This window comes from Hibiscus syriacus, unplaced genomic scaffold (genome assembly GCF_006381635.1).
Source record: "Hibiscus syriacus cultivar Baekdansim isolate YM2019G1 unplaced genomic scaffold, ASM638163v2 tig00001957_pilon, whole genome shotgun sequence".
Taxonomy (NCBI): domain Eukaryota; kingdom Viridiplantae; phylum Streptophyta; class Magnoliopsida; order Malvales; family Malvaceae; genus Hibiscus; species Hibiscus syriacus.
This window is the reverse complement of record NW_024061901.1, coordinates 43,417-56,889: the sequence shown is the minus strand read 5'-3', so window position 1 is coordinate 56,889 and position 13,473 is coordinate 43,417. Positions and strand designations below refer to the sequence as shown.

The 13,473-nt window shown below is 31.3% G+C and overlaps 1 pseudogene; it reads right to left on the bottom strand.

The window, feature by feature from the left end:
* Nucleotides 1–5,692: 5,692 nt before the first annotated feature.
* LOC120137132 lies at nucleotides 5,693–12,949 on the bottom strand (annotated as a pseudogene).
* Nucleotides 12,950–13,473: the final 524 nt, after the last annotated feature.

Sequence of the window (13,473 nt, the reverse complement as noted above, 5' to 3'; positions counted from 1 at the left end):
GACTGTATTGTTGGTAGCTATTTATTCTCGTAGTGTTTCCAATTTATTGTTTTGAGACACAACCATCCTTCACTCTCACGCGTCACTTTTTGCTATGTATGATTATTCATCTCTAGCTTCTTTAACAAGTTTTGAAGCTATGTTGTTTTGTTTGTTGCTTTTGTGTCTCTTAGTCTCTTTGATTAGGTAAAATATATGCATTTGACTCCATTTGTTTTAACAATACTACAATTTTTTGTTTGTTGTGTTCTTACAATAACAATCTTAATCTCTCATCTTAAAAAATTAAAATGAGGAAGAATATATATATAACTATTTTTAAATCTTCGTCATTTTTTATTTTATAAGGAAAGCAGTATAATATAGTGGAGGTTGTGGGATATTTCGAAAAATTTGAAATTAGAAAGTTTTAGGGTTAAATTAAATATAAAATCATTATTCATTGACTAATTTGATGTTTTAGCTATAGTTTAAGGGTAAAACTAAATGTTAATTGTTTTTTAACATTGTCACGCCATTATTTTATCGAATATGATGGTAGATAGACCATTTTGTAACAAATTGATAAGTTAATGATCATTTTGCTACCAATCAATAATGTTAGTGACAAATTTGTCACTTTTGAAACTTCAATGGAGAATATGAAAACTTACTCAAATATTAGTTACGTTGGTGTAGTTTGTCCATATTAATATAATAATCTCAAGTAACACCTTGAAAACATTCTTTAACAAAATACTATAATCAATAATAATCTCACTTTAATACAAAACAATATATTTGTAATATCCCAAAATCCGATTAGTGACTAAAATGGGGATTTTGAAAGTTTTGTGTTCAATTTAGAAATAAATTAAAAGTTCTGGGATTTAAGTAAAGAATTTTAATAGTGGATTAAATAGCAAAGATGGATGAATTAAAGGGAAAAATGATCTTTTTATGGGAAAGATTTTTTGAGTATTATAAAACGTGGAAAATGTGAAAGTTTCCAGACTTCTCTTCTTCATTCTCTTCTTCTCCACCGTGAAGCCATAAGCAAAGGTAAGATCTCTTGTTGGTTGATATTTAGCTGAATTTAAGATTTGGTTATGATCGTTGGATGATAATTAAGCTTAAGGAAAGCTTAAATCTCTTAAAAACAAAAGATGGTGGAATTAGGAGAGATTAAAGATTAAGAGTTTTCAAATGAAATTTTGGAATAGAGTTCATTACTCAAATTGGAAGATAAATTTGACTTGTCATCAACTTAATTAAAAGATATGGAGTGATGGAATTGAATTTAGAACAAGTAGAAAATTTAGTATGATTCTTGAATTCCATATGAAAGATAGGATTTTGAGATTTAAGATGGGATAAATGAGTACAAATGGGCTTAAGTATGTGTGTTTGAGTTTAGTATATAAAAGGGGTTGGAATATGAAGTGTTTAAGTTTAAATGAAGTAATTTTCGGAATGAAAATGTGATTTCTGGACTAGGGGAATCAGTACCCATTCAAGGGGGAACCGATACCCCCTCAAACGAACCAGAATTACAGAATGTCATGGGGGAACCGATACCCCCACAGTAGGGTATCGATACCCCCTAAAGGAAAAATATGAATATTGGTTTATTAAGTTCGTTTAAGTTGTTAGTATCGAATTACAAGGTGTAGGTATCTAATAATTACCTTAAAATGTATAATTGTGTAGATACAGAGCTTAAACGAGTTCTGGAACCATTGACAAGTAAGATCGACCGGGGGGAATAGATAAGAGATCGATATTGACTAGTGAGGCCAGGTGAGTGCATACTTTTGGTATCTTGTGATAATGGAAATATGACTCGCGATGAGTCTATTTTCTATAGTAGAATGCATGAAGTCATGAACATGAGCATGGTTTGATATGATTATATGTGCTATATGTTGACATGCTTTGTGTGTGATACATGATTTATGAAAATATTATTATATATTAATGGGAAACCATAAAATAAGTTATGTAATGATATGCTTATAAAAGAAAAGCCATGTAGGTATATTCTATTTACAGAATAATTAAGCCAAGGGTCATTATGATATATAAGAATGAAATGTAAGCTACACATAAGTGATAAGTCATGAAGATATGTGATTATAAGAAGATTCAAGAGAACCAAATATAAATCGGAAGATAATAAATTAGGTGACTCTAGGAGAATAATAATATATATATAAATTAGGGGACATGAACATAATGATGATATGAACCTATAGGATAAGCACTATAGGAAGTGTGATATACTTAAAGGAAATTATGATATAGGAATTATCGAATGAAGAACTATAAAATTCCTATGAGAAAGATTATAGGTATTATATGAAACGAAATTAAATAAATAGAGTAAACTAGTATTTAAATATTGTGAAATAAATGATATAAGTTATATGTTATAGAAAAGATTAGTGTAATAAATCATGTAACTGATAAAAGGGAAATGAGATAAGATAAGTTACAATCACCTATAAGATTCAAATAAGATTCTATGAATATGTAGCGTAAACTATATAAGGGAGATTTAGATATTATACGATTTAAGCATGAAATGAACATAAGATATAGTCAGGTGAAATTATTATATGACATGAGTATATGAATATGTTAGATAAGTAATATGGGAAGGTCGTTATGTTAAATGAAACAATGATCTAAAACTGTTAGATTTTTTATATGATATGAAGTATAGTACAAAGTACTTGAAATCATATAAGGATGTTATAGGAATTAGAAATATAAATTATATGGCCTTAATGTATCAATTATAGGAAAAAGGAGTACATGATGTTGTAATAAATTATAGAAAGTGGTGTAATGAAATTATATGAATAAGTGAAAGAGTAAAATAGTTTATCAATATTGACCTAAATTATATTATGAATTAGTGGTATAAGAATATAATATAAAATATGCAATAAGAATCTATGTGATATGACCTATGAGATCATATGAAATATTATATGACTATGTAATTATATGGAAAAAAATACAATTATATGTGATAAGCTCTATGATATGTGAATCATATGAAAATGTTCTACGTGTAAGTGAACCATGTGTCTACACATATATGTGATATGTGATTTATATGACAATGAACTATGTGAAAGAACTATGAGACTGCGTGTATATGTGAATGTGTGACAACATAAATATTAATGCCCATGTTATACGACATGAGAGCTAGAGGTATAGTTGACATGCAAGAGTCGAGGGTCTACGCGGTCCTTCGGGACATATATGTATTCTTTGGAACATGTGTGAGGTCTTTTGAGACACATACTTGATCCTTGGCATATGTATATGATTCTTAAGGAATTTTCTACGTGGTCCTTAGGGTGCAATTCTACGCGGCACTTCAGTGCATTTCTACGCGGCACTACGGTGCAATTCTACGTGGCACTTCGGTACATTTATACGAGCTGTGGTGACAACATTAGTGCACAACCTCAATAGACTCACATATCTGCAGTTCTCACAGTGTACATGGGTTAATCAAGAGATAATAACAAATACACTATATATGATATATATGTTTGTTAATGTTAAGTGTGTTAGAGAATCTCATGATGATACGTTGGTGAATTGGTATAGTTATATATGTGCTATATGATGTGTATGTATGGTGAGTAAAGGGTCATATGATCAAAGAAATCAATGATAATGATAAGAATTATAATAAAGATAAAGAATTGATATGCATATGTTTGTAGTTATGTTTGATACATAATGCCTCACTAAGTCATAGACTTAGCGTGTGATTGTTTCACACGTAGGTTACAGAAGCGAGAAGAGAATCTAAGAGGAGCAAGACAGGTTAGCATCTTCCTTACAACGTTTCAGATCAGAAAAGAAATGTTTCATATGTATTTGATTCTTTTAGATGTAGTTGGCATGTAATATAAAAAATTTGAATAGTATATGCTCTGATAAGTTTGTAAACTTTTATGATGAAATAATATGAAGCTTTCTTTAACAATTTTCATTATTTTAAACAAGTAAGAGTTTTAAAAGTTGATGTGACACCTCAGACTCGAATCCGAGTTGGGGGTGTTACAATATTTCTTTTCAACGAATACCTCTTTTCGTCACTAAGGCAATGTCGTGAACAAAATGCAAAACCACCTACGCTGACGTGTCTTTTCATTTATCTTTTTTGTCTATTTAGACATTTCATCCTTTTACTCTACAAAAGTTAGCGTATTAGTCTCTCTACATTTTTTTAATGAGATTATCATCATCAACATTGAAACATTAATTCTTTTTCTTATTAGGTTTAAAGGTATCAAAACCCTCAAACTTTAAAAATATAATTAAATTTCTTGTTTTTCTTCAAACAATTAAATTTCAAAAATTTAATAGTAATTATTAAATTAAACAATTTGTTTCGATTAAGTGATATGATATGTCATATCATAATATTATAAAATTATTTTTTAAAATTATTTGTTTTAATATTTTTAAAATTATTTTTAACTTTTTTTATGAAAAGATTTAAATCATACATGACAATATTATAATTAATCATGATTATATTATACAAATTTATCCCTTAATATTTGTAAAAATTGTCATTTTTTGTTATTGTTTTTAACATTTTAGATCTTAATATTTTAATTTTCGATCAAAATATTTCATGTTAGAAGAAAATTATTAATTGACTGATGGTCAACGTATGTTGTTGACGTAATATTTTTACGTGTACATAATTGAGAATATAAAATGTTATATTATTACTTTAAATGAAGTGACACATGTCACATCATTACCGTAAAAGATGTAATACATCATAGTTAAGTACTTAAACGCATGTGAAAAATATAATGTCAATAATATGTATTGATAGTTAGACAACTTATAATATATTTTAGTATAAAATATTTGAATAAAAAATAAAATACTAAATTTAAATGCTAAAAAAATGAATTAAGACGAAAGTGATATATATATATATATATATATATATATATATATATATATGCATTGCATTTTATCTCCATTTTTAATTTTATGACTGTCGGAGGTCTTTCACGGAAGCTGCTCTCAACCTGACGTTGGGGCAGCCTACCACCCTACCTTCCCTTATCTTATTACATATGATAATAAGGTTTTGTTGTTGTTGGAGTAATTTTGTTAGATGCGTTCTCAAATGACCCACGACCAATCCCTTGTCGTTTTGAAACAACAATTATTTAAATATATTTAACTCAACTGAAGAAATGACTGAAAATAACACTACTTGAAAATGTAGGGAGTCCCTATTTTGAATGACTAAAGCATCGAGGGACTGAAAAGCAATTGTCAGATAATAGTAGATGCCTGCGTAATCGGCAACGATTGCCCACCCAATCTTCGTTATTTGAGTTTAGTTATTTTATTTTGAGTTTAATTGTTATATTTTGTGTGATTATTTTATTTTAGTTTGAATTTAGTACAAAATTTATAATAATTATTTTTGTAAATATATTTTACAATGTTAAATACGAGGATGCATAAATTAGAGAAAGTATATTTCAAGTCAAGAATTAAATAAAATTAAATGTTTTATTTAAAAAAAAACTTGTTAATTTAGTAAGAAAAACAAAATCCGCTACTGGAGTTGATGAAACGTATGAAGAGCCCAATACGCAAACTGTTTGTGATTCCTTTTTCTCTAACACTTCACCTACTCCCACCGTCACCACTTAAACACTTCGTCATCAGCGCCACCGTTGCTGCCTGACGTAGCAGGCCCCTCCATTTCAATGTCCAAACACTCTCTACGGAGTTTGGAGAGATAAGAACGTTCTGGGACCCACACCCTGGCTACAAGAATCTGTCGGCAGCCATCGCTTTATGCAAATCATCAACGCTTCCTTACCTTTGTTAATTTCTGTTTTTATGAATCAAATCCAAATTTATTTTAAAATGACCTTTCGACATTCATTTTATTTTCTATCAAAATCCAAGTTAGACTTTAACACCAAAACAAATAATGAGATTAACAAAAAAATTAATTGAAATTTTATTAATATCAAATTATAAAAATGTATGAATTAATTAACTCATAATTTCAAACTTTGATGAAATTAACGTGAAGTAATTCAATGTGTACTATACATCCACGTTATCTTTCTAGAAACTAAACACGTATGGATAATTTTTTAGGGTAAACTATTTGTTTGGTCATTCATTTGTGTATTTCTTTGGTCACTTATTTATTTTTAAATATATATATATATATAACGTTGCATTTTATTTTTATTTTGATAATCTATTATTAAAAAATTATAACAATTATAATGTGATATTTTATAATATTTTTAATTTTTATATCATTATATTTATATCGGTTGAATAAAATCAATTTAAAACAATAAAAGAATAATGATATATAAATAAAAAATAAAAAAACTATATATTTAAAGATCATTGTAAATTTTTAATGACAATTGATTATTATGAAAGCAAATGATAATATTAAATATGATATAAAAATAGGATAAATAATGCAGTTAGTACATAAACTATCAGTTTTGATCTATTTTAATACTTAAACTTTTAATTTTTTAAAATTATACATAAAGTTTAATTTTTGTTTTATTTTAAAACATCATTGCAAAATTTAACGTTACGTTTTGAATTTTTTTTGAAAATTTAGGTGCTAAACATAAAAAAATGATAGTTTACATACTAAACACATTGATTTTTTTATAGTGAGTACTAAAATGAAACAAAAACTAACTATTAAGTATGATTTTGAACAAATTAAAAGTTTAGGTCTAAATCAGATCAAAACTAATAGTTTAAATACTAAATGTATAATTTATCCTTAAAAATAATTAAAAAATAAAAATAAAAAGAAATAGGTAATTTATCCTATTTTATAGTTTATAATCCACAAAATGAACGTTAGCCGTATGGCGGCGATTTTCCCGATATATCATCGGTGACCGGTAATATTATCGATCTAACACCGGTCAGACTGTATTTCCCGATCTAACACCCTTAGCAGTAAAGCGCCCCCTGCACCGCGTTATACGATGATTTGGCGCCACGTGGGGTATAGCGCGCGCCCTGCACCGCGCTGTACGGTGAGCTGGCGTCACGTGGGTATAACGCGGCCCCTGAAGCGCGCTATACCTATATATCTGACACGTGGGGTATAGTGCGGTGCAGGGGGCACGCTATACCCCTAATTACTCACGTCCTCATCTTCCCTATAAATATCCACATCCTCAATCACTTTTATCACACCAAATTTTCTCAAATTCTCTAAATTTCTCTCAAATACTCTCTTTTTAAAGTATATTTTATAATATTTTTACTATTATGTTTTTACTTTATTTAATATTTTACTAATATAATTCTTTTGCTGATATATAATGGAATGCAGTCTACTTCGCTCAGATAGAAATCATATATCTCTACACTTTGCTGATACGGTAACGTTTTAATTTAAATTATTAGTAATATTTAGATATTTATTTAATGCATGATTATTAGATTAAGAATTAAATATCTCGACACTTTGCCGATACGGTAACATTTTAATGTTTTAATTTAATTTAAATTATTAGTAATAATTAGTTGATTCATTTAATGCATGATTATTAGATTAAGAATTAATTTTTGTAATTATTTATTTTAGGAGAAGGACCGTGTATTAGATCCTTTTATTAGGAATCTTAAGTTAGTGATACCAGTCGTGTCTTGCCATATTTAGTAGAGGCTGGATTCAGTTATATAGGTAGATATCAGGGTCACTGTAAGATAGAGCCAGACCTAATTTCTGCCTTAGTAGAGCGGTGGAGGCCAGAGACCCACACATTCCATCTTCCGTGCGGAGAGTGCACGATCACGCTTGAGGATATTTCTATGCACCTGGGGCTTCCGGTGGATGGAGATGTGATATCGATGATAGCTTCCGGTTCTTGAACTGCTTTGTGTCGGGATAGTCTAGGACGTGTCCCGGAAAATTTTATCGGAGGTAGGATACCGTTAAATTGGTTAGATGCCAATTTTCGGGAGTTGAGCGCAGACGCCTCTAAGGATGAGATTAAGATGTATGCACGGGCATGCATACTGCAGCTGATTGTGTTTATTTTTTTAATCTTCATCGGTGATTATCAAATGACATTAACTTGAAGTAAATGCAAATTAAAGTAGAAGAATTATTATTTGACAATAAAATACATCATTTCCTCATCAATTGTTACTTGATGACAACAGAAGTGGACATATTTTTCTAGTGTGTCATGGGTTTCTACAATGCCCACATCTTCTGTCTTGTCTAGATCTTTCTCTAATATCCATATCGCAATAAAATTTACGCCATTATTTGAGTTTAAAAGTGCGACACTATTAAATATGTAAAAAAAATAAATGAAACAAACCCGATTTAATAAATTATATATGAACGAACATATAACACAATAAAATTTTTACACATCAACATAAATAAATTAAATAATATAATTTAATATTATTACCTGCACCGCAAAACTATTTCGACGTATGCTCCCGCTTTCCAATTTTACAAACACAAAAATTAATTGAAAATAATTAGTATAATATTTTTTTCAAATAATCATAATAAACAATAAATAAAAAAATTATAACAAAATTACCTTATAACGAAAAATCGCACGAACTTCTAAATAAAATATGAGAAGATTGCCAGAATTATTGAGTCGTTGATGGAATTGTTGTATTAATTTATAAGTTGATATGAGAGATGTGAGAAATTAACCGGCGGAGAATGATATTTATAGCGAGGAAAGTTATACAAAATGCGATATCTGATCCGCGCTATATAAAATTATGTTTAAAGGTATGTCGCGGTACCTACCCCGCGCTATATAAAATTATGTCAGGAGTAAAGGTATAGCGCAGTACCTGATCCGCGCTATACCCCTACGTGGCGTATAGCGCGCTGCAGGGGCCGCCCTATACCCACGTGGCGCCAGCTCACCGTATAACGCGGTGCAGGGGGCGCGCTATACCCCACGTGGCGTCAAATCATCGTATAACGCGGAACAGGAGACGCGCTTTACTATTAAGGGTATTAAATCGAGAAATATAATCTGACAGGTGTTAGATCAATAACATTATCGACCACTGATGATATATCGAAAAAAATCGCCCCGTATGACATAATCGAGTATGTATTATAATAAAGAAACTATATTTTATTATAAGAAATCAATAATTGTGGGAAAGCGAAATCTTTGACTATGAGCCTCATATGCATCGACGACAGAAGACCGGACCCCACAGAGAAAAAGCGGCAGCCGCGCTTCCACACTTCCCACTAACAGCGGTGGCGCCCTCGTGGGACCCGGTCTTGCCTCCTTTTAATTTTTTTCATTAGAATGATTAGGATTTTGGATAGCGGTAGACATACGGATTCAAAAGGATCGGACGGTAACACGTGCAATTCAAATCACGGATCTCGAGTTCATTATCCCTACGAGGAATCGGTTAATCTGTGTCTTTCAAAGGTGGGGAATTACCAGCACACAATCCTGTTCATCGAAATAATAGGGTAACTCGCAAAATAAGAAAGTTGTTACCTTATCAATTCATCAAACAATGGATTTGTATCCAAAGAACAAATTACCCAAATCACAACGGAACCCAATTGGCAGATCTATACGTAGTAATCCCCCAATCGCATTAGATTACTCAATTAAACATTTTAGCTAATCACCGCATTGAACCTTGTTTTCCTAATTAGATATTTAAATATAACTTTTATGTTTAAATCATTTGATACTTCATGATTCAAATTGATTCTTATCATAGATAAGAAAGTAGAAAAACAAATATCAATTTGGATCAATGAATTAAATTAAAATACTTAACTAGACATCAATACTTTAAGTACTGAATTACACATTAAAACATGATTTAAGTTTCAATATATATATATATATATATATATATATATATATATGTCCGAAGAAGTTGATCTTACGTTAACTCATCCGAAAAAAAAAATACAGGAAATAGTTAAAAACAACAGACAAAAACTAACATTTATCTGTTGCAAAAAAGGGGAGATCAACTTCTTCATCAAGTATTTACGGTCGCTCTCGCGTAATTTTTAACATTCTGCCGGGGGTTTTATTTATTTAAATAAATGTGGTTTTTTAGGCTAAAAAGATTAATAATTTAAACGCGACAAATAAAAAATTAGTGCTTTCCGGCTCTAGACATCGGCGATGGCAGGCTTGTAATGCCTTGATTTTCGAGTCAGTAATTTCGGTCAATTCGAAACCCGTCAATAGAGCCCATTATATTTTTCAAGCTAAATTAGACCAATCCTTAAGGGTATTGGGCTTAGATTGGCCCAATAAGCTAAGGATAGTGATGTTTTTAAAGGTGAGTTAAAGGAAGAAGGACTATAAATGTAATTTATCAATAATTGTTTCAAGGGCAATAAAACCTTTCTTCTCCAGAGAATTCCATGAAAATAATCAGCCTAAAAATATATCCTCTTCTTTTTTCCTTTCCTCTCCCACAGTTAAACAAAGAGGTGAGAGCCCTTGAGATTTCAAGCATAAATCGAAGAAATCAAGGTAAGAAACATATTCTTCATCTCTTAAGTTTCCATTACATCTTTTAATCTTAAGATTTGATTTATATTTTCAAAAATGGGTTTTTATAGGTTTTAAGAAATTAAGTGATTCAAGCCATTTTAAAAAATATTTGACTTATAAGGAATGTATTTAAGTTTTATTCAGCCTCTAGTTGAGTAAATAACTCATTTCAAATATGTTGTCAACGAAAGAGGTTGAAGAGAGTTTAGAAACTAAGGGTAAAAGAAAGGTGGATTCCTAGTTGTTTGAGATAGATTATAGCATCTAAAGAATCCAGGTAATACACTATTAGCTTTTCCATACCAGTTGTAGGATCATTAGAAAAAAGTTTAGTTTGAAAGTTGAATATGATCATGTTTATTAACATTCCATGATAGGTTTTATGTTTAATGTTTTCAACATATTTTTAAGTCTTGGTCATGCTCTCTTAATATCATATAAGACTTTAAGAATGTTTGAGGACCTCGCTAGGGTCATTGGGATTGAAAAATAGAGTTTATCGTGCTTGTTTTATGATTTATGTAGGTAGAGTATTGATACTATAAGGTTAATATCGATACATGTTCTTCGTTTATGGGTAAAATCGTGTTTTCTGGGCAAGAGTATCGAAACTTTGGGTCATAGTTTCGAAACTCCTAGGAAGTATCGAAACTAGGCATAATAAAATGTTTAAAAGTATCAATACTTATATAAAATATTGAAACCTTTACGGGAGTATCGATATTATTGGCTAGAATCGATACTTTCAGTTTGTTTTGGGTCAAAAAGTTCATTTTCGAGAGATTTAGACTCGAAGCACCTCAACACTTCTTTATATTACCAAATAAGACTACAAGTGAGAACATAATTAATGTTTAATTAAACGTAGAAATCAAATAATTAAGGAAAAATAATACTAGTCTTGTTTGATGCTTAGGAAACGATTCGGATACCCAAATTCCTTTAGAAAAACTGGTGGAGTCGAAGTATAGATGCAGTCCTTAAAACTGAGGCCTGACACTTGCAAGAAGTTGGTTTGTCACGAATATGATATCCGATGTAGAATTCCGGGGGCTATATCCTAGTAGACTAAAAGAGTACGTGAGCACCGAGATGCAGTAATCCCTCAGTCGTATCATGATGTCTACAGTTGTGTAGAGAGTGAATATCCTTATTTAGCATATCATATTAGTAAACTTAATAGTTAGCATTTCAGTGATATACAGTTAGTATGTTTTAGTTATTAGTGTATTTAGCTCAGTCTTTGGATTGTTTCCGTAGACATGTCAATAAATTCAGCAGGTGAGGAGCAGTAGATAAACCAAAACTCAATTTAGAACATTGCAGATTTAGAGTACGTCTCAGTATTTTTGAAAGGACATTTATAATTGAAAGCTTTATTGTTAAGTTAAATTGTGATTTCAATAGAACAATCTATATTATTTTTATAAAATGTAAATATTTTAATTTGAAACTCCTCATTATAAAGATTTTATTTATTAGTTTATTTTAATTTTAAAAAAAAAGTAAAAAAAATTAATCAGCCACTTCAATGATTTCGTGTAGCATCTTAAGTGATTCTGTGTAGTACCTTAAATCGATTAATTGTGTCGTACCTTAAATCGATTAATTGTGTCGTACTGGTAGGGTGTTACAAGGTTGGTTAAGATCTATATTGAGAAGCGGACGCCGTTTGATTTCGTGGTGGTATAGATCGATGATGGACGATGAATATGAGTCGCTCTGTACCTCACCGTTGAACGTCTCATGATAATCACGATGATCGAATCTCAATACTTGGAATTGCAATCCTTTCACAACATTAGGCCGAGCCAACGCATCGAAGTAAAAAACGTGGGGACTCGCCGCGACAGCCGGAACGCCGTTGGCGAAAACAACGACGACTGGCGAAAACACCGACGACTGGCGAAACTTTCCCGAAAGGGAACCGAAAGGCGGAAGATCCGTACCCGGCAACCGCCCCGCTTCCGAGGTTGAGATCTAAAGGGGAACAATCGACCTTGAGTGACGTCGTCTCACGGCTCGATGATTCCACCGTGCTACTCTGGCTAGAGCTCTGATTGTTGTTACTATCATTATTGTTATAATTACCTCCAATATTGAGAATTTCACCGGGGAGGGGGAAATTAGTCTTCGCCTTGGCGCCGCGAAACTCCCTGGCGGCTTCCTCAGCCGTATCGAAAGTTCCTAGCCAAACACGGCTCTTTTTCCCTGGATTTCTGATCTCAGCTGCGTAACGACCCCATGGACGCTTCCGTACACCTCTAAAATGAGCCTCTTTATTATCTCCGTTGCCGTTTCCCTTTACTTCCGCCGTTTTTTTCCCTCGGCGCCATTAATGGACTCCAATTACCCCGTTTTAAGAAAGAAAGTGACGAAATTTGTTGAGATTTTCGTTTGTGCTTTGTAACGAAGGGCGGGAGGGCGAGTTTTTATATAGTGGGAGGACGAATCTGCGAGGAATTGAAGGAAGCGAGGTGGCACAGTCAACTAATAGATTTGACTGAATGATGGCAGTTTGTAAATTTAAGCAAACGTAGATTAAGTGGCTTGTGGGTTGTCTTGAAGACATCATTCTATCTGTCTCTATCATCATTTTTATCATCTAACGGCAGTTATACTACGGTTGATTGTGTGCGGTGGTATGAGTTCCTCTCATTCAATCTTCCGGCGCGTCCATTCAACACTCTACTTTAAAAAAAATTGTATCCAAAATATTCATACAATAAATATATTGTAAAAACACAATTTAATCCAATTTTCATAAATTGTTTTCATACTTATCAACATAATATTATTGACTATTATATATATAAATACAAATTATTATATTAATTCAATATAATATGAAATTAATGTAATTTTTAATTCTACT